The sequence below is a fragment of the Leptopilina boulardi genome, unplaced genomic scaffold (assembly GCF_019393585.1).
Source record: "Leptopilina boulardi isolate dan_hultmark-lab unplaced genomic scaffold, ZJU_Lbou_2.1 LbouV2_303, whole genome shotgun sequence".
Taxonomy (NCBI): Eukaryota; Metazoa; Arthropoda; class Insecta; order Hymenoptera; family Figitidae; genus Leptopilina; species Leptopilina boulardi.
The window spans coordinates 153,208-172,886 of NW_026137867.1; the positions used below are offsets into that span (position 1 = coordinate 153,208).

Sequence of the window (19,679 nt, forward strand, 5' to 3'; positions counted from 1 at the left end):
TTAAATACACACTGGAAAAGAAATTTACTTTATTGGTTACTTGACTGTTAACAAATAAATATTATGAACCAAATAATTTTTGAAACCAAATAGAATTAAATAAACTGTATTTAAACCAACAATTTCTGTATTTGAAACAAATACCATTTAATTAACTCAAATAATAATTATTTAAAATATTTAATTGATAATACACTGAATCAAAAATTTATTTCATTCAAATAATCGGTTACTTGACTATTATCAAATAAATATTTACCAAATAATTGAATTAAATATACTGTATTTGAACCAATAATAATTTTTGTATTTGAACACTGTAAAACAAGAGGTTTTAATTCAGTACCGACTTAAGGTACTAAATTTTCATTTGGTTCTATTTTGATACCTTAAATCGGTACTATTTTTGTACTTTCTTTTTATAGTGTAAACAAATACCATTTAGATATTAGAATCCTGATTCTAATAAATGGTATTACACTTGCAAAAAGAAGTATCTTATTTTAAGATGTTTTGGTCGCCTTTTTAAGATGTTTTTTTATAACTTGCTTCTAAGTTATCTAAAACAACTTAAAATGCATTAGTTTTTTAAGATAGAAGATGGATAGGAAGATACTTTTGGTAACTTGCTTCCAATGTATCTTATAATAAGATATTTCTTTTTGCAGTGTAATAATGGTATAATTTATTGTTTCAGTGATAGTCAATCAATTATTTGAATCAAACAATTTTTTTTTCTCCTGTGCACTGTTGCAACGAAACGAATATATAAAAAATAAATATTATCAACTTTGAAAATTAATTGAAAATAGAGTGTAAAAAAAATTTTTTTACTTAAATAAATATGTAACGTACATCAAAAATAATTTATTTTAATGTATTGGATAAATCTTCTCAATGCAGAATTTATGGAATGGTTAGGTGTATATATATATTTGACTCTTTCGCAAGGGTATTAAATTTCAGAGTTCTTGAACCGGTGAGAGCATCTTTCTCGTTATTGGAAAATATACATTCACAATATCGTATTCGTAGTGCCTTCTTAGGGCTTCCGAGATATGACGGGTAACATACGATTACTCCTGAGCAGAACGGAACGTTGGAACGCTTTCGGCATTCTTGCTTTGAAGGCAAATGCTTTGACACATATCTCTCTCTCTCTCTCTCTCTCTCTCTCCCTCTTTCTCACTCGCTCACGACATCGTTCCTCTTACCTTCTTTATCCTTGAGGATCCTTTCACCCTTATAGTCGGTTAGATGCTAGAATTCAAGACATTGCCTTTGCATGCCAGGTGGCTATAGTTCGCTTAGCATCTCGATAGAATTCAAAGAAATACTAATGCCACAAGTTAGTGCATTCGTTAGGACATGAGCAAGCAATAAACGCCGCGAAGAATGACTCTTGCAATGAAAAAAAAAAAAGAAACACTAAGATGAAATTGAATAGGCTCAAGAAAGTGCTGACACTAATGTACATAAATATTTTCAAATCTATACTTTGAATAAATCTATAAATTAAAATACAAAATACATAATATTATAGAAGATTTGGAAAAAATATTTTCAAACCATATAAACTTTTTGTAAATAGAAAACTAAATGTTGAACAATAAAGAATGAAAATTCTCAGGATAGCGCAATTGTGTAACAACTGACTAGAAAAACAATATGTAATTAGTGCGAACGGTACAATCAACAATTGGAATTTCAACAGCTCTAGATATTTCAATTAATCCAAAGTGGTAGAAAATAATTTGCCTGTTGAAGTTCTGATTGAATTATTTCAACTATTTTGGTATTTGTCGAACAATTTAGTTGTCCATCGCATGCGACACTCCTATTCTCTCCTTTCCTGAGACACATACACACAAAAAGGGGACATGAGGGTTTCGGAAACCTGGGTAAACCGAGTTTAATTTACCCGTCAACTGACGATCGATATCCAACCACATCAGCGTTTGTTCGTTTAGAAGCGCCTTAACTTTAGCGACATTGTGATTACCAAGGGAGGCAAGAGGATCAAGATCAAGAGTGAGAGAGAGAGAGAGAGAAAAGTTCATCCCCTAGGAAAATTGATAATCTCTAATCCATATGACTTTGTATACAGACTTTGCTTATTATATAACCCACCTTGTAGGCTTGCAAACTTGACCGACATGATGCAGGATAATCGGATCCGGAAAACTATTCAGAGGACTTGTCCCTCTTCTATGCAAGATAATCGTGTGTTACTATTCAGCCTGAAGCGCCAGGAAGAGCTGCATTTCTAGTGTGTGTATGTGTGTGTGTGATTTGTCGCGAAACATTGAGGGTTAGAGGGCGAGACGAAGACACTTCCGGTGCCACCGGAAAGACTCTAACAGCAGTCATTTCCCCCTAACGACTTGGCACAGAGGTGTTGATGTTTCAACGATAATGTCCAAATACGCACAATGCTGACTCAAACATATTCCAAAGGATATAAATGTCCCGCCAAAAAAATGATAATAATCCTAAGATGAATTTAACAAAAAATTCATTTAAAAAAAGAAAACTAATTCTTTGAATCAGTACTAAAGTACTTTAGTATCTGACAAATCAGTCCAATAAACGAATTTGTAAAGATACTGATTATAATTACATTATATAATTTTTTTATTTTCCCTTGAAAAAATAATGAGATACCACGCATTTATAAAAAATTAAATAGAAGAACTTGAAATTTTATATAAAAACTTTTACACTCATAATTATATTAATAAGAGATTTTCCATAATTATTTTATTCTATTATCCTGGTAAAATGTTTTAAATTTTAAATTTAATATTTACAGTTGCACACACTAAAGTTTGAATTTGTTTTTTATTTATCATTTTACTCGGAAAAAAATGTATTTGATTCAAATGCTCAATTACTTGACTATTATCAAATAAATATTTATTTGTTTCAAATACAGTTTATTTAAATCAAATAAATTTTGTTTTTCAGTGATAATATTTATTAATTATTAAAACAAATATTTAACTATTAAGAAAAAAAATATATTCCCATTTTAGGTATATAAACAAATTAATTGTATTAAATATTTATTATTGAAATCTAACAAACTATTACACAGCTAATCCTTTTAAAGACTATAAAAGTCTCTGTCTCTATAGAGGAACATTAGTTCATTGCATAGTGCCACTATATACACGATCTCATAAATTTTCTAAAGCATCTACTAAATTTTGTGACTCTTTTACGTAGACGGTTATAGATAGAAAAGAGGCTCAGAATTTGTAGTGATGTCACGTGCTATTTCTCTAGCAGTTAAGAGAAAAAAAAAAATACAATATATTTTAACCGTACAAAATGTAACAAAAATAGTAAATATATATTCACACATATTACCGTGTACGGTAGAAAATTCTATTTCACAATTTTTGTTTCTCTTATATATACTTGAAATTAATTTCACGTTGAAAACGTGATTTGAAACATATTCCAGTTCTATGCGACTGAACCGTTATAAGTAATATTTCAAAAAAAAAAAATTTGCATAGTTTTATTTTAACAAGGAATATTTTTCTATATTTAGCTATTTATTATTAACTATTATTTTAATAATAATTATTATAAATAATAAGATAAATAGCAAAAAAAAATAAATAAACAAGAATTTAATAAAAAATAGAAAAAAAAGTCTTAAAATATCAAAATGTTCTCCTAATCACGCCTATTATACAATCCTTACAATTGAATAAATCAACAAATTATGCTTTTACAACAAATAATAAAAATTAGAATTCCTTCCACAGTATATACATATTGCAGGAAATTTGCACAATTAATTTTTTTTTTTAAATCATAATTTACATAACAAATACACGAGTTATAATTTTTCATTGTAAATATCTCGTAAACATTTATCTTATTTACAAATGGAAAATATTTTTCTCGGTTTATTAAACATTATTTGAAAATTGCACAATGTCACGTGTATATTTTAAAAGACAAATATTATTATTTAATTTTCTTGTACCATTCACCAATATAAGCGAGAATAATGTTTCAAAACTTCTTGTAGTTCGTATTAACAAAAAAAAAAAAAAAAAAAAACGAATGTCCACATTCCAGATTTGCAATATATGTTATCTTCGTTTAAAATCAGCAACTTGCTATTTAGAAAGTTTAAATTTTCAAAAGGTAAAATTAATTTCAAGTAGATTAAAAAGACATTTTTCAATTTTTTATATCCGTAAATATTTCATTATTATTTTTTATTTCTAACAATAATTTTTTAAACTGTTTGTCTTGGCTTCTATTTAGAAATTTTTATTTTTCTAATTAGAACTTAGAATATAATAATAATAATAATAATAATAATATAATTATTTTAAAATAATATGATATAATATATAATAATTTAATTATATTTTTCATCATTATTCTAATTTTCAAAAAAAATATAATTTTAAAAATTCTAGATTCTTTTCCATGATATCCATAATTTTATTTCTCAATTATAGTTAGTGACGAAAAAATATATTCTTTCTTTTCAACAATATTTGTAGCTATAACTATCGAATTGTAGAAAAAAAAATAATAATAAGAAAGCATCATCACGACCTCGATTATACTCCCGCTTGGCTCTTTTAAAGATGGGTCCAAACAATCGCGATGATATTAAATGTAAAAATGAAGATAAACATTCACGAATACTAAGAGATAAAGTAAAGTGACGTTTACGAAGAAACGTGCAATTTGCTGTACTTAGAAACCCAATAGTTTGAATCCATTAGAGCGTTCTCTCTCTCTCTCTCTCTCTCTCTCTCTCTCTCTCTCTCTCTCTCTCTCTCTCTCTCTCTCTCTCTCTCTCTCTCTTTTTTTTTTTTCACAAGATGAGAGCTGAATAGTTTTTCGCAGAGGCTATAGTAAATATATGCAAGTACTCCTCCTTTTCCTCCTTCGCAGTGTTTCAGTAAACGCGAGATTTAAATTGAGATTGGACCTCTGAGAAAAACCAGTCCCACGTCTATATTGATGATTCCACTTGTCTCGTTCTATCTTAGCCCCAGGGTTCAATCATCGATTCTAGATGCTACTGATTACGACAACTGCATCTCATGTACCGATGATTTAAACATTATTTCTTAACTCTCGTTTTTTTTTTTCCTATTACCCTATCATATTTTTTTTTCTTCTTAAAAATTACATCTAATCGTAAATACTTTATAATTATTATAACATGATTTCATTATACAAGATGTTAATTATTATAGCCTTTAATTATACAGCAATAATAATTGTATAAGAAATTATGGTTTATTAAATTTACTATTTAGATATTCACTGAATATATTGATCAAGCAATTTAAATAGTTCTCAACTAATCAAAAAATATTAGTAAAAGTAACTAAAAAAAAAAATTAGTTAACTTTTTACTAATTAACTAATTTATACAGAAAAACGTCACTAATTTCGAAGTAAAAAAAAAAATTATTACAAATTTGTAAACTGGGTAAAATTTTGTTGTTTAATATTCCATCAAATTTAATTTATATATTCGAAATCTCGAATACAATTGCACATTGATATAAGCTTCCAATTAGAATCTGATTCCAATTAAATCGTTCTTTGCTCAATCATTTACGACACTTTTGCCACCAATTTGTTTTTCATCTAGAATTTACATTAAAAATAACAATCCAATTATCATTAGAGCGATCGTCTTGATGAAAAATAATTGATTTAATTAAATAAATAAAAAAAATCTGTCATTGATGCTTTTACACGAGTCTTCTAAAAATAATTCCATTACAAATTATAAGAAAATCGATTCACTGATGAATAAAAGAAAAACTTGCTCGAAAACTGGTTGACTAACAAATCACGATAAGAATCATGAAAAATACTGTACAGGGTGTCCCATTTTAATCTATCAGGCGAAATAACTTTTAATCAGTTGATTTTACAAAAAAATGTTTCAGACAAAAGTTGTTGTGCTCAGAGGGGGACATCCAGTGGTAAACTTGAATTTGACCTAAATGACCTAATTTAGGTCATTTCAAGGTCAATTCATTTTTTTTAAATGGAACCACCTACTTTTTATGCCGGAAATCGATAGAGCAGGAAATTCCACGTCGAAATCGTTGATGCACTTTTTTTCGATAGGTCGATCTATTTAGGACAAATAGGTCATTTAATTTTTATTGTATTAGTGGGAATAACTTTAAACTAATTAATTTCACAAAAACATGTTTCAGTCAAAAGTGGTTGTGGTTAAAGGGGAATATTCAGTGATGACCTTGAATTTGTCCTAAAAGACCTTAATTAGGTCATTTCAATATCAACTAATTTTTTTAATGGAACCATCTACTTTTCATGTTATAAATTGGAAGAGCATGAAATTTCACGTTAAAATCGTCAAAGTACTTTTTTCGACAGGTCAACCTATTCAAGTTAAATAGGTCATAATCAATTTGACCTACAAGGCCTTGGTTAGGTCTAGTCTAGGTCAAATAATTTTTCTTTGACGGGCATTTAAATGGTCAAAAGTATAAAGATTTTTTACAAAACGAATTGCCCAGGTTATTGGAAAATGTTCCTTTAAATATCCGTTTAAGATTATGGCTTGAACAAGATGGAGCACCTCCTCATCGTGCTAGAATTGTGACAGTCTTTCTAAATGAGGAATACCCAAACAGGTGGATTGGTTTGTCAAGTCCCGTTCAAATTTGGCCTCCAAGGTCACCAGATTTGACCCCATTGGATTTTTTCCTCTGGGGTTATGTTAAAGATTTGGTGTATTCCAAGGAGCCAACAACAGTAGAAGATATGAAAGAGAGAATTCACAGAGCATTTGCCCAAGTAACGCCCGACATTCTCCAACGTGTCAGAGCATCGTTGAGAAGCAGACTTGATTCCTGCATTCAGGTTAACGGTGAGGCATTCGAGCACTTATAAATTAATGCTTAAACTATGGTTTAAGCATTAATTTATAAGTGCTCTAAAAAAAGAAGGCGCATGACGTTACTTTTTCGAGTCCTGTAGCACGAATCAGTTTTGAGGTCCACTGTGAACTTTTCTGAGGCTTTTAGTACGCCTCAGATTCTGCTTGCAGCAGTCTTCAAAGCTGAGTCGCACTACAGAACTCAAAAACGTAAAAGCATGATCCTATTTTTTAGTGCATCTGTGGATTTTTCTTTTATTAATTTATTAATTTATTTTAAAATTTACTCGCTAAATCTGAATTAGTAAAAATGTTTACTAATTTGAATTAGTGACTCACTTTTTGCTTCTGAATTGGTTAAATTTTACTAATTCACAAGCAAAAAGTGAGTCACTAATTCAAATTAGTAAACATTTTTACTAATTTAGATTTAGAGAGTAACATTTTTATTAAATAGAAAAACTTAAAAAAAAATTAAAAAATAAAATACAAAAAAACTCTTTCGTTAAGGTAGGTCGGTTGGGTGAGGAGGAGGTGGAACTCGATGTGCAGCCACCTTCACGTGGTGAGTTCTGAGTAGTTTTCTAAAAACTAGCCAAGAGCTGCATAAAATGTTTTTAATACAAAATACAGTTTAATAAGAAATTAAATATGACCTATTTGACCTAAAAACATGACATTAGTGTTTTTTACATAAAAATTCTTGCCCTGACGATTCCTTGCATAAGAACTTGATCTTTCTTCATGAAAAATTATTTGACCTAGACTAGACCTAACCAAGGCCTTGTAGGTCAAATTGATTATGACCTATTTAACTTGAATAGGTTGACCTGTCGAAAAAAGTACTTTGACGATTTTAACGTGAAATTTCATGCTCTTCCAATTTATAACATGAAAAGTAGATGGTTCCATTAAAAAAATTAGTTGATATTGAAATGACCTAATTAAGGTCTTTTAGGACAAATTCAAGGTCATCACTGAATATTCCCCTTTAACCACAACCACTTTTGACTGAAACATGTTTTTGTGAAATTAATTAGTTTAAAGTTATTCCCACTAATACAATAAAAATTAAATGACCTATTTGTCCTAAATAGATCGACCTATCGAAAAAAAGTGCATCAACGATTTCGACGTGGAATTTCCTGCTCTATCGATTTCCGGCATAAAAAGTAGGTGGTTCCATTTAAAAAAAATGAATTGACCTTGAAATGACCTAAATTAGGTCATTTAGGTCAAATTCAAGTTTACCACTGGATGTCCCCCTCTGAGCACAACAACTTTTATCTGAAACATTTTTTTGTAAAATCAACTGATTAAAAGTTATTTCGCCTGATAGATTAAAATGGGACACCCTGTATAAAAGATTCAAGTGACCGTCTACTTAATAACAGATTCTACTTTATTCATCATATTTCTATATTTATTTTATTATTTTAATATCGTAAACTTTAATAACATTCTAGATATAATAACACACATCTTGTAAAACTGAAACATTTTTTTCTTTTTCTTCTAATAAAAGAAAAGAAATAAAAGAGAAAACTATGTAAAAAAAAAAACCTTTTTTTTAATATCTCAAAAAAATAATAAAATGAAGAACAAAGGGAATTGAGAGATAACGCCAAATAATAATCATGAGACACTTGAATAAGAAAAATCAGTGATAAAGAACTTCTTAAGATAGGCCAATAAAAAACGTAAAAGATCAAAGGAATATTTCCGGAGAAACTAGAAATTACGACAAAAATATGGTTTTCTATAACTGCACAGAGATAAAGTGTAAGAACCTAATAATAATAAGAATCTTGGAATAGTAGTACTACTATATTTTGAAAAAAATATCACAGCTATAATTGACATCTTTCCAAGATCTCCAAGATAGCGATTTAAAGTGAAAAAATTACATCAATCATACAATTATAAAAGGGATATATATATATATATATATATAACTGCACTCAAGGAATTTTTGATATAATCTAACATTATCTTCTAGTTTCCACAGAAACTGCATTCCTGCTATTTCACGATTAATAAAAAAAAATATTGTAATTTCCTCTCTCTCTCTCTCTCTCTTGTACTCAAAGAACTATTTAAAAACGATATTAACAAGAGATTCCTGAACGATACAATTTACCATCAGAGTAGAGTAAAAATGAAAAAAGAAAACCATAAAGATAGATGAGGAAAATTTTCCTCATGCAAACTTTCTTGAAGGTTATCGTTAGATAATCGTTCAGATCAGTTGGACAGGATGAAGCAAATTTAGCGGAACAGATTCCGTTGCAGTCCGCACCCATGGATCAATGGCTTATATGATTGATTAAAAAAAAAAAAACAAACAAAAACGAAGAGTTGTGAAAAAAAAGAATAGAAAAAAAATATCCTTATATTCATCTGACATTGGACTATGCCGGTAGAGCAGAAAACTCAAGATGAAATCCAATGAATGTCAACTAACGGTATTGCTGAATGAATTTCGTATACGCAAGTTACATTTTCATTTTTTTTTTAAATATTAATTTTTCTCTTATAATTCCAAAATTGAAATTAAATTAGAAAATTAAATTAATTCTCCTGTAAATTGAAATATTTATTGAAATCTTAATTACAGTTCCCCTAAAACGGTCCAAAATTACCAACATAATGAAAACAATTTTTAAGAGATATAAAACATATAAAACGCTAAATGAAAACCAATGATTATTTTTCTTGTTTTTTTTTTCACTAATATAAAATTCAAAGGGCGAATTTTACAGTTAAATAACGACAGTACTTGAACGTCACTCATTAATTAATGCTCAGATTGCAGCATTGTTTTCAGACAGGAAATGCTCATTACGTAAATCTGTTTGAAAATTGACGCCAAACAATGCCTAAATACAAGATTACACTTTAATAAAATAATTATCCCGTGAGCAAATGAACCTTTGTCAAATACCTCTTTTAAAAATTTTATCCTAATTCCTAATTATAATAACGAATTCAATTTAATCACAACATAAATTAATTAATTACTACATCAAATAATATCATTATAATTATTATTATTTGATAATTGCTATTTTGAAATATAAAGAAAAAATATTTTACTTTTTAAAATAATAATACAATAAAAGTAAAATATGTTTCAATTAATTTGAAGTAGGAAATTATTATTGCCAATTAAATTTCAACAATAAAACAGCATTTTACCATTTTCTGGTAAAATGCGATTTTATAAACTTGAACTTTCAACCCAGTCGTATATCAAATTCTAAATTCAGTAACAGTTAAACTCTAGAATTTAATCGTATGTGGGGAGATTAAAATCTCTCTCTCTCTCTCTCTCTCTCTCTCTCTCTCTCTCTCTCTCTCTCTCTCTCTCTCTCTCTCTCTCTCTCTCTCTCTCTCTCTCTCTCTCTCTCTCTCTCTCTCTCTCTCTCTCTCTCTCTCTCTCTCTCTCTCTCTCTCTCTCTCTCTCTCTCTCTCTCTCTCTCTCTCTCTCTCTCTCTCTCTCTCTCTCTCTCTCTCTCTCTCTCTCTCTCTCTATATATATATATATATATATATATATATATATATATATATATATATATATATATATATATATATATATATATATATATACGCCCAAAACGTGAAAATATAGATATATTAATATTTAGCGTGAAAATTGGAATGATAATAAAAGTTACATATATGATACTGGAATATAAAATACATAACATTTAAAAATTAAATTTACAATGAAAAGTTATTATCACTCTTGTACATTGAATTTATATCAGTAAATACATAATTTATGTAAAATATTCAGCTTTTCATTTATGAAAATTCATATACGCAAATACTTATATATACCATTCTGTTTTCCCAAATACTATAGAAAATCAAGAGCTTTTAAAATTATTATATATAAATTATTGCTCGATATAAACAGAGGATTCAAATTTCACAAATTTTACACATATATTGAAACATTGTAACAATTGTAAAAGTATGCATTTACAAATACAATCGTTAATTAATATTTAATAAAATAATAAAATAAAGAATTAATAAAACATAAAAATTCACATTTAAAAGAGAAAATAATTTTTAGCCGAAAATTTTGAATTCTAAATTATTATTAGACCGAAATTTTCATTTGTCAAAATTTTACAGGTATGAGAATAATTTACACATCTGCAAAAATTCTACCAAATTTTGGCTAAATAATAATTAGAACGAATAGAGACGTAATGAAATTTAATTGTGCTTAATAAAATTCTGGTACATATTAATTTGGCTAAATATAAAAATGTTGGTTATTAGAAATTCAGCTTAATGAAAATTAGACTTAATATAATTATGTTCTGAAAATTCAGTTAAGTAAAAATTCGGAAACGGAAATTCTGCCTAATGAAATTCTGGTACAGATAAATTTGGCTAAATAACATTTTTCTAAACTGCAATTCTGCTCAATGAAACTCGACTAAATATAAAAACGTTGTTAATTGAAAATTCAGCTTAAGAAAAATTGAACTTAATATTCTGAAAAATTCGGCTAAATAAAAATTTCTACTATTCAGCTACATAAATTCAATGAAATAAAAAATTTATTTTAATTAGAAACTCAATTTCATTTCATGTAATGCATATATTAAAATTTTATATTGACATCTAAAACATCATTTCTGTTAATTAAAAATTCATGAAAATAAGAAATTCGTCCCATTTTACAACGCTGTAACACAGATCGTTAAAATTCGAGTATGTAAACATTTTCCGCATGTGTATATACGATGCTCTCGTTTACAGCTCATACAGGATCTAAATGATTAGTAGAAAACGTGTTTAAAGGCTTCAAACAAGTGTTTATTACAACAACAAAAAAAAATGAAATAAAAAAAAAAGTGGCGAAGTTTTAATGATAAGAAAAAAAGGTTTATAGTATAATTAAGGAAAATATGGTCATGAGGCCCGTTAGTGTGTGTGCCAGAAAGGTGAAAAAAAAGACGTTCTCCAAAAATTCGACCGGTTCGGTACCAAGGCGTCGACTTTCCTTGGTTCTAACGGTAATCCAAGCTCCTATCAATCCCCCCTCTCTCTCTCTCTTTTTCTCTCTCACTCTTTTCTCGCGTCTTTCACAAGTCGTTCTATACGGGAATCTGCACTTCATGGTGTTTGGCGTTTATATATTCCTCTCCCTCTCTTTGGCATGCATAGCACGCCTTGCCTCTCGCAGTAGGTTATTTCGTTCAATGCACTGTGCATACCGCACTTTCCTCCCTCCCCCCCCTCGCCCCTCAAAGGCCCTTTACCTCCTACGTTTTTCCTGCTATACCATATACGTTGAGACGCGTTGCTTCCCCTCTCAGTTAACTTTACAAATTAACGTCCGTGTCGCGCACTCGAACCCGTTTTAATTAGGATCAAAATTCATTAGCGAAACTGACATCTCTAATTTCACGGAGTGTACGCGTGTAATAATAAATATATATATATACCTAACTGAAACGATGCGAAGGAAAGAGTAACTTTTGATGCGGAATAATTAATGCGTTAAACGACATTTATTTAATGTCATTATTCATAGGATTTCTCTAACTTGCGCGAGAGCAAAACATGAGAATGAGGCATACTCTGCGAAAATAAACTGATTATATATACACAACTTCTATGATGTAACATTCAAATTTTATAATCGTGATTGAAATATTATTTTATAAAATCAATTAATTTTTATATTTAATCCTATATGTTAAATGCGATTTTAAAAATTCATTAAACACAGAAATATATTGAATTTTTCATAAACGAATAGTATACAAAAAAAAAAGATGTGGAATTGGAATTTTTCCCACCATGTTAAAAAATTTAATTACTATCCTCACGCATGAGCAAAACTAATCTTTATTGAATATCTTCCTAATGCAAATATGATTTTATTTTTATATATGAAAAACATTGCTTCTGTATGTTTTCATTACTACATATGCAATCAACAGAGAATAATTTTTAGAATTAACTGAACAAAAATAAAGTTGTAATTCTTATTTATATCATTCTGACTAAATCATGAAAAAATTGCATAACTCTATTTTTATTTGTAAAAAAAAAAAAAAAATACATTCGAGTAAAATAGTAATTTTTAACGAAATAAGTATCTTGTTATAATTTCAAGATTAATATTAATATAAATTTTTTTATAATTTAATGTTAAAAATAATAATGATGAAAAAAAACTTTGCCATGAAGAGAATTAGAAGAAAATTAAAATTCAATTAAAAGAAATTTTTGTTGAACAAAAAAATTTTTCTAGATTAGAAAAAAATTTTCCTTTTCAATTAACAATATATAATTTATATTATTCTTTCAAAAATACTAATTTTAATTATCTCTGAAATTACTATTTATGGAATCGAAATTGATTTAACTAATCCCCCATCTCTTGGACCAATCATTTCAAGAATAATTTTTAATTGGAAAAAACATTAATGATACAGCACAAACTACTGAGATAAAAATAAAAATTTATCTCGATTCCAATTAATTTTGAATTATATTCAAACTACCAATTAAATTTTCTGTCATTTTTCAAACCTTATTATTCAAAATTTCAGCCTCACCTTTTATAATTCAATTTCATTGATACTATCATAAGCTGTTAACAGGTTTTCGAATAATAATTAATTACTGTTTTTTAGGTGTCAAAAAAAGGCGCGATAAAATGCAGTTACAAAAGTAGGTCATTGTTATTTCTTAAAAAAAAAAATTTAAAAAAAAAAAAAAAAATAGGCGAAAAATGTTTAATTGAACCTCTAATCGACCCGCTTTGAACGCAGGAGAAATTCGATTCTAGAATAATCTAATCGAGTCTCGGAATGAAAATTCTTTTCTCTCTCGCTTGATACGCGACGCGACGACTTGAGGAAGGTTCGTTGTCCCACTTTGGACAATGGATGCTGGAATATAAGGGACCTCGAGAGAGCGCGAGAGTCGATCGGACGATGGCCTCCATTCGGATGAGTACACCGTTAATTTAACTCCATCAATTTCCAGCCCTCTCCTTCATCGTCATCTTCCATTGCTCTTTATATTTATATTCTTTCATTCTATCCTATATACACTTAATACTCTACAACGTTTAAAATCCCATCTTCATCGCTCAACAATAGCAAAATTAAGACAATTTCCCGCTTTATTTTATATATATATTAATTCCTTTTTTCTACGAGAAAAAAAACAGACATAAAAACAAACTCGTAAAAAAAATATGGAACCATAAAAAAGGTATTTTCCCATCAAAAATTATTGACACATCAATAAATTCTTTTGAAAAAATTTGTTTCTAATGTCACGTCACCGTAACTTTTACATTCATAATTATAAGAATCCTTTTAATCAATACCGAGTTATATGTCTCTGCGACAAGCACACGTGTTTTTGTTACGCCTCTAAATACTTTTCTCTTAAATGTTCAATTTCCGCCCCTTTTTTTCGTGTAACTAAACATCTTTCTTTTATATATAAAAGACCCCTGCGTTTAGTATCCTTCTACGACAATCTACTGTATTTCTATTTCTGTATACATACAAATAGAAGCGAGAAATCTTTTATGATACCAGAAGAGCTCACACCCCCACAAAACAAAATGATCCCTTTCTAATTTTCCCTGTGCTAAAATCAAACGATGTAATAAATGCGCTCTTTCCAATTATCCTATGTGACGAACCCCTGTGGTATCACCACATTAGAAGAGTACAGCTGCAAATAATCATAGTCATACTTTCGTATCCTGAAGAAGCTGGTTCACACCCCCCTTTTTACGTTCAACTGAGAGAGAAGGACTGAACTTTGACTTCCAAAATTAGGGTGAAAATATATAGTAGGACAATAAAATTTTATCTATTCTCTTACGAAAACTCAGTATAAAAGGGCTACATTTTCATGGAGAGATCAGTTCTGGGATCCTCTTTATACGTATAACATCAACCAGTTCTGGGATCCTCTTCATACGTATAACATCAACTAGTTCTCAAATTATCTTCATACGTATCAATCTCATTCTTGGTGCCAGTCGACGTCTTATAGTACAAGTGCATAATTCTCTTATATCAAAGTGAAAATCAAGCATCAATACCCTCTACATAAAACGAGGATCATCACTACTTATTGCATTGGGCAATTGTCTATTTATTTGGAAGAGACTCATTATTCGGACATTCGTCACGCCTAATAGAACTCCGGACCTGCGGTTATACCTGGGCCCGTCAACCTTCCGGACGTCATAACTCACGCTGGTACCAGCTCTTTTTCCTGTGTCAACAAAGGACACAGCAGTGGTCCTTTTCTTTATTGAAACTTATCTACTACTGAATTTTAAGGTAAGTGTCTTATATTTTTACTCCTAACTTTCTAAACTTGTCGTATATTTGTGGTAACCCTTACATTCCTTATTTCAGTTGAATGCTGAACTCATTTCCTGGATTGGTTGGTTTGAGATTCCCTCTCTCTCGTATAAGAACGAACTATTTTAACCCTAAAAATTTGTCTAAATAAAATTGTAACTTAATCATAAAAATTTCTATTCTCTTTCTTACCTGTACCCTTAGTTCAGAGCCTTCTGCTCTGTAAATGAAACAGGATTACCCTGAATCACCGAAGCGGAAATAAATAAAAATAAAATATAATTTCTGAAGTTATTTCTTATATTTGAGACGTAACAGAGGAAATATTATTTTTGGTGCATCGGCCGGGAACAGGAAAGAGAATATAAATTTAAAATCTATGCACTAAAAATATAATTTTTGGTGTATTGTCCGTTGTGAACAAAAAAGAGAATTTAAACTAATAATATAAAAATCGATGCATTAACAGTATAATTTTTTGTGCATCATTTGTTGTGATAAAAAAAAGAGAAATTAAAAAAAAAATCATTTTTCCTTAAATAATTTCAAATATATAAATGAGAGAGAAAAATATTCTTGAACCAACAAATCTAGAAATTCCTTTATTAATTTTTTTTTATTTACACTCATAAACACAAATCAAAATTCTAAATGAAAGTGATACAAAAGTGAAATAAAAAGCTTAGTTATGTCGTTACCTAATAATCAACAAGTATCTCTTCGCGACGCGTTAGAATTAGTGCCTGTGTTCGATGGAAAAAATATTCCAGTAGTTTCATTTATAGAAGGTTGCCATGAAGCAAAATTAATGTTGCCAGATTCATCCCAAGTGGAGGAAAATTTAGTAAAATTAATTCGTGGAAAGTTAATAGGAGAAGTTAGAAAATCAATATCGGGAAATATTTTTAAAACAATTTTGGAGTTAGAAGCTCATTTAAAGAAGATATATTTACCAAATAAAAGTATCTATCAATTGCAAGGAGAGTTAGGAAATATTTTTATGAAGGAAAATGAAAGTGTCATATCGTATGCGAATCGAGTAAAAGAATTATCGGATCAGATTTTTGACTCATACAGATTATCGAGTAAAGACGGTAAATTATCCAAAACGATGTTAGAAACTTTAGAAGTAGATATAATGACCTGTTTTCGTCGAGGACTACGTCCAGAATTAGAAATTCGAATTCCAGATTGCATAACTTTAAAAGAAACAACAAACAAAGCATTAGAGGCAGAACGAAAATTAAATGCGGTTGTAGAGCTTAGAAAAGAAAATTCTTGTAGGCCAAATAATGCAAAAATTACATTTGCTAGTGCAGATATAGTAGTATGTCAAAATTGTAATGTAGAAGGACATACTTCACGCACTTGTCGTAGGTCAGAAAAAAATCAATACTCATCACAGCATAGGTACCAGCGCTCCGTATTCCGCATGAAGCAGAGACCACCTGTCTATTATCTAAGAAGAGGGATGTCCCCCTCGTTTAGTGAACAAAAGCATTCCCCTTTACAATTACGATTCTCGGGTTTTCCCCAAAATTTACATAATAAAACAAACTCACAATTTCCAAATAAAAATGATTTTCGTACTAATCAACAAAACAGATTTTTTAATGTTACTTGTAAATATTGCAAAAATCGTGGGCATGTTATTAAAAATTGCAGAAAAAGAGAATATAATAATTATAATCAAGGTCAACAGTATCGATCATCCACTTTTATGAACCAGGGAAACGAATAATACCTTCCCATATCAGGTACGATGGGACAGGTGCTAAAAGAAAAAGCGTGCCTAAAAAGCAAATATCTGAACATTTAGAAACCATTCAAATCAATTGTACTAAAGGAAATATGATACCATCTATTTATGTTAATACAGTTTCTAAACCACTTCATTTAATGATTGATACAGGAGCAGGATTAAATCTTTTAAAAGAAAAAATGCTTGATTCTACAATGACTTTAAATAAATTAAAGAAAATTCAATTAACAGGTATAAATGAACACCCAGTACACACATTAGGACAAACAAAATTAAATATTTTCGGTTATCCCACAACTTTTAACATAATACCTAATGAAGTTCCCATAGAAGAAGATGGAGTTTTAGGATCAGAATATTTTACAGATAATAATGTCAAAATTAATTATGCTGAAAAATGTTTAGAAGTTAAAGGAAAAATGTTCTATTTCGCATCAAGAAATTTTATTACTCTCCCACCTCGATCAATATCTGACATATTTTTATTTGTTGAAAATTCTAATTTAAAAGAAGGATATGTTCCACTTTTAAATACTGAACCTGGAGTTTACATAGGAAACGCTATAGTCACAAATAATAATGGTAAAGCATACGTAAAAGCAGCAAATACACTATCAAATTCAGTAAAAATACAAATTCCGAAAGTAATGTTACAAGAATATGACGAAGTTTTTAATAACTCCTCTGATTCAAATCAAATTAAAAATAATAAAATAAATATTGAAAATAACACCGCGGAAAAATTATTTGACAATTTTGTATATTCAGAAACCTTGTGCGATAAGCAATTTGGATTTTATAATATTACGGGTAAAGAAAGAATTGAAAAAATATTAGATTCACTTCGTTTAGATCATTTAAAACCAGATGAATTAAAACATGTAGAAGCATTAATCGTGGAATATTCTGAAAGATTTCATTTACCAGGTGAATATTTAACAGCTACCAATGTTCTCCAACATAACATCCCTACTAAAGACGACGAACCAGTATTTACGCGACAATACAGATTTCCCCCAGTGCATAAAGAAGAACTTTTAAGACAAACAAGTGAACTTTTAAAAAATAAAATAATCAAACCTTCTCAATCCCCATATAATACACCAGTATGGATCGTGCCTAAGAAAAATGACAGTCATGGAAATAAAAAATGGCGAATGGTATTAGACTTTCGCAAATTAAATGAAAAAACAATAACCGACTTTTTTCCCCTACCGAATATAAACGAAGTGCTCGAGACCCTTGGAAATGCGCAATACTTCTCTGTGTTTGACTTAGCTTCCGGTTTTCATCAAATTAAAATGAGCCCAAAAGATTCTCACAAAACAGCCTTTTCAACCCCATATGGTCATTATGAATTTGACCGTATGCCTTTCGGTTTAAAGAACGCGCCAAGTTGTTTTCAAAGATTAATGAATTGTTGTCTATCCGGTCTTATTGGTACAGATTTATTTGTATACCTTGATGATGTAGTAATTTTTGCAAATACTCTTGAAGAACATCAAGAAAAATTTGATAATTTTATGTCTCGACTGTGTAACGCGAATTTAAAATTGCAACCAGATAAATGCGAATTTCTCAGACCCGAAGTAGTTTATCTTGGACACATAATCGATAAAAATGGAGTCCGACCTGATCCGAAAAAGATAATTGCTGTTAAAAATTTTCCAGTTCCCAAAAACGTAAAAAATATAAAACAATTCTTAGGTCTTGCCGGTTATTATCGAAGATTCATTAATAATTTTTCAAAAAAATCAGGTCCTTTGACGCAACTTTTAAAAAAGGACGTAACTTTTCAATGGACAGATAAACAACAAGTAGCTTTCGAAATTTTAAAAAATGAACTTTGCGAAGAACCACTCCTACAAAGACCAGATTTTGAAAAACCTTTTATACTTACAACTGATGCATCCGGTTATGCTATTGGCGGCATATTATCACAAGGCGAAATTGGTAAAGATAAACCCATTGCTTATGCGTCAAGATCTTTAAACGAACATGAAGTAAAATACGACACTTATAATAAAGAGGCCCTCGCGATTGTATATTGTGTTTTACATTTTAGACATTTTCTCTATGGTAGGAGATTTAAAATTGTTACCGATCATAAACCATTATTATGGTTTCAAAAATCAAGTGATCCTTGTTCTCGCGTAACAAGATGGAAATTAAAATTAGCTGAATACGATTTTGAGATGTTATACAAGGCAGGAAAAATGAATGTTAATGCGGATGCATTATCCCGAAATCCAGTAACTTATGTGAAAAAATTTGATCGCTGCATCCCAGAATACGAAGAAGAAGAAAAAGAAGAATATGACGAAGAAGAAGACGACAATGAAGAAAACGAAAATTCAGATGAAATCGAAGATGATGGTGTTTATTGTAATGAAGAATTTACTGACAAAATAAATGTTGAAAGTGTATCTACGAATAATGAATTAAATCTTGTTAAAAAAATAATAAGTTTGATATCTGAGAGTACGAAAAATAAAAAAGTTAAAAAACTTTGTGGAAAAATTAATAATGAAGAGTATCCGATAAATCTTGAAAGTGATAAATGTATTGCAGTGATGACTAGAAGGAAATCGAAAAAATTAAGAGAAGAAGCTACTAGTTCCAAGAA

At 29.4% G+C, this 19,679-nt stretch overlaps 1 protein-coding gene across 3 annotated transcripts in view; it reads right to left on the reverse strand.

Moving 5' to 3' along the window:
- The window catches only part of LOC127282960 (trichohyalin), a 152,256-nt gene that overhangs the window by 88,334 nt on the left and 44,243 nt on the right, over nucleotides 1–19,679 (reverse strand). The window lies entirely within an intron of this gene.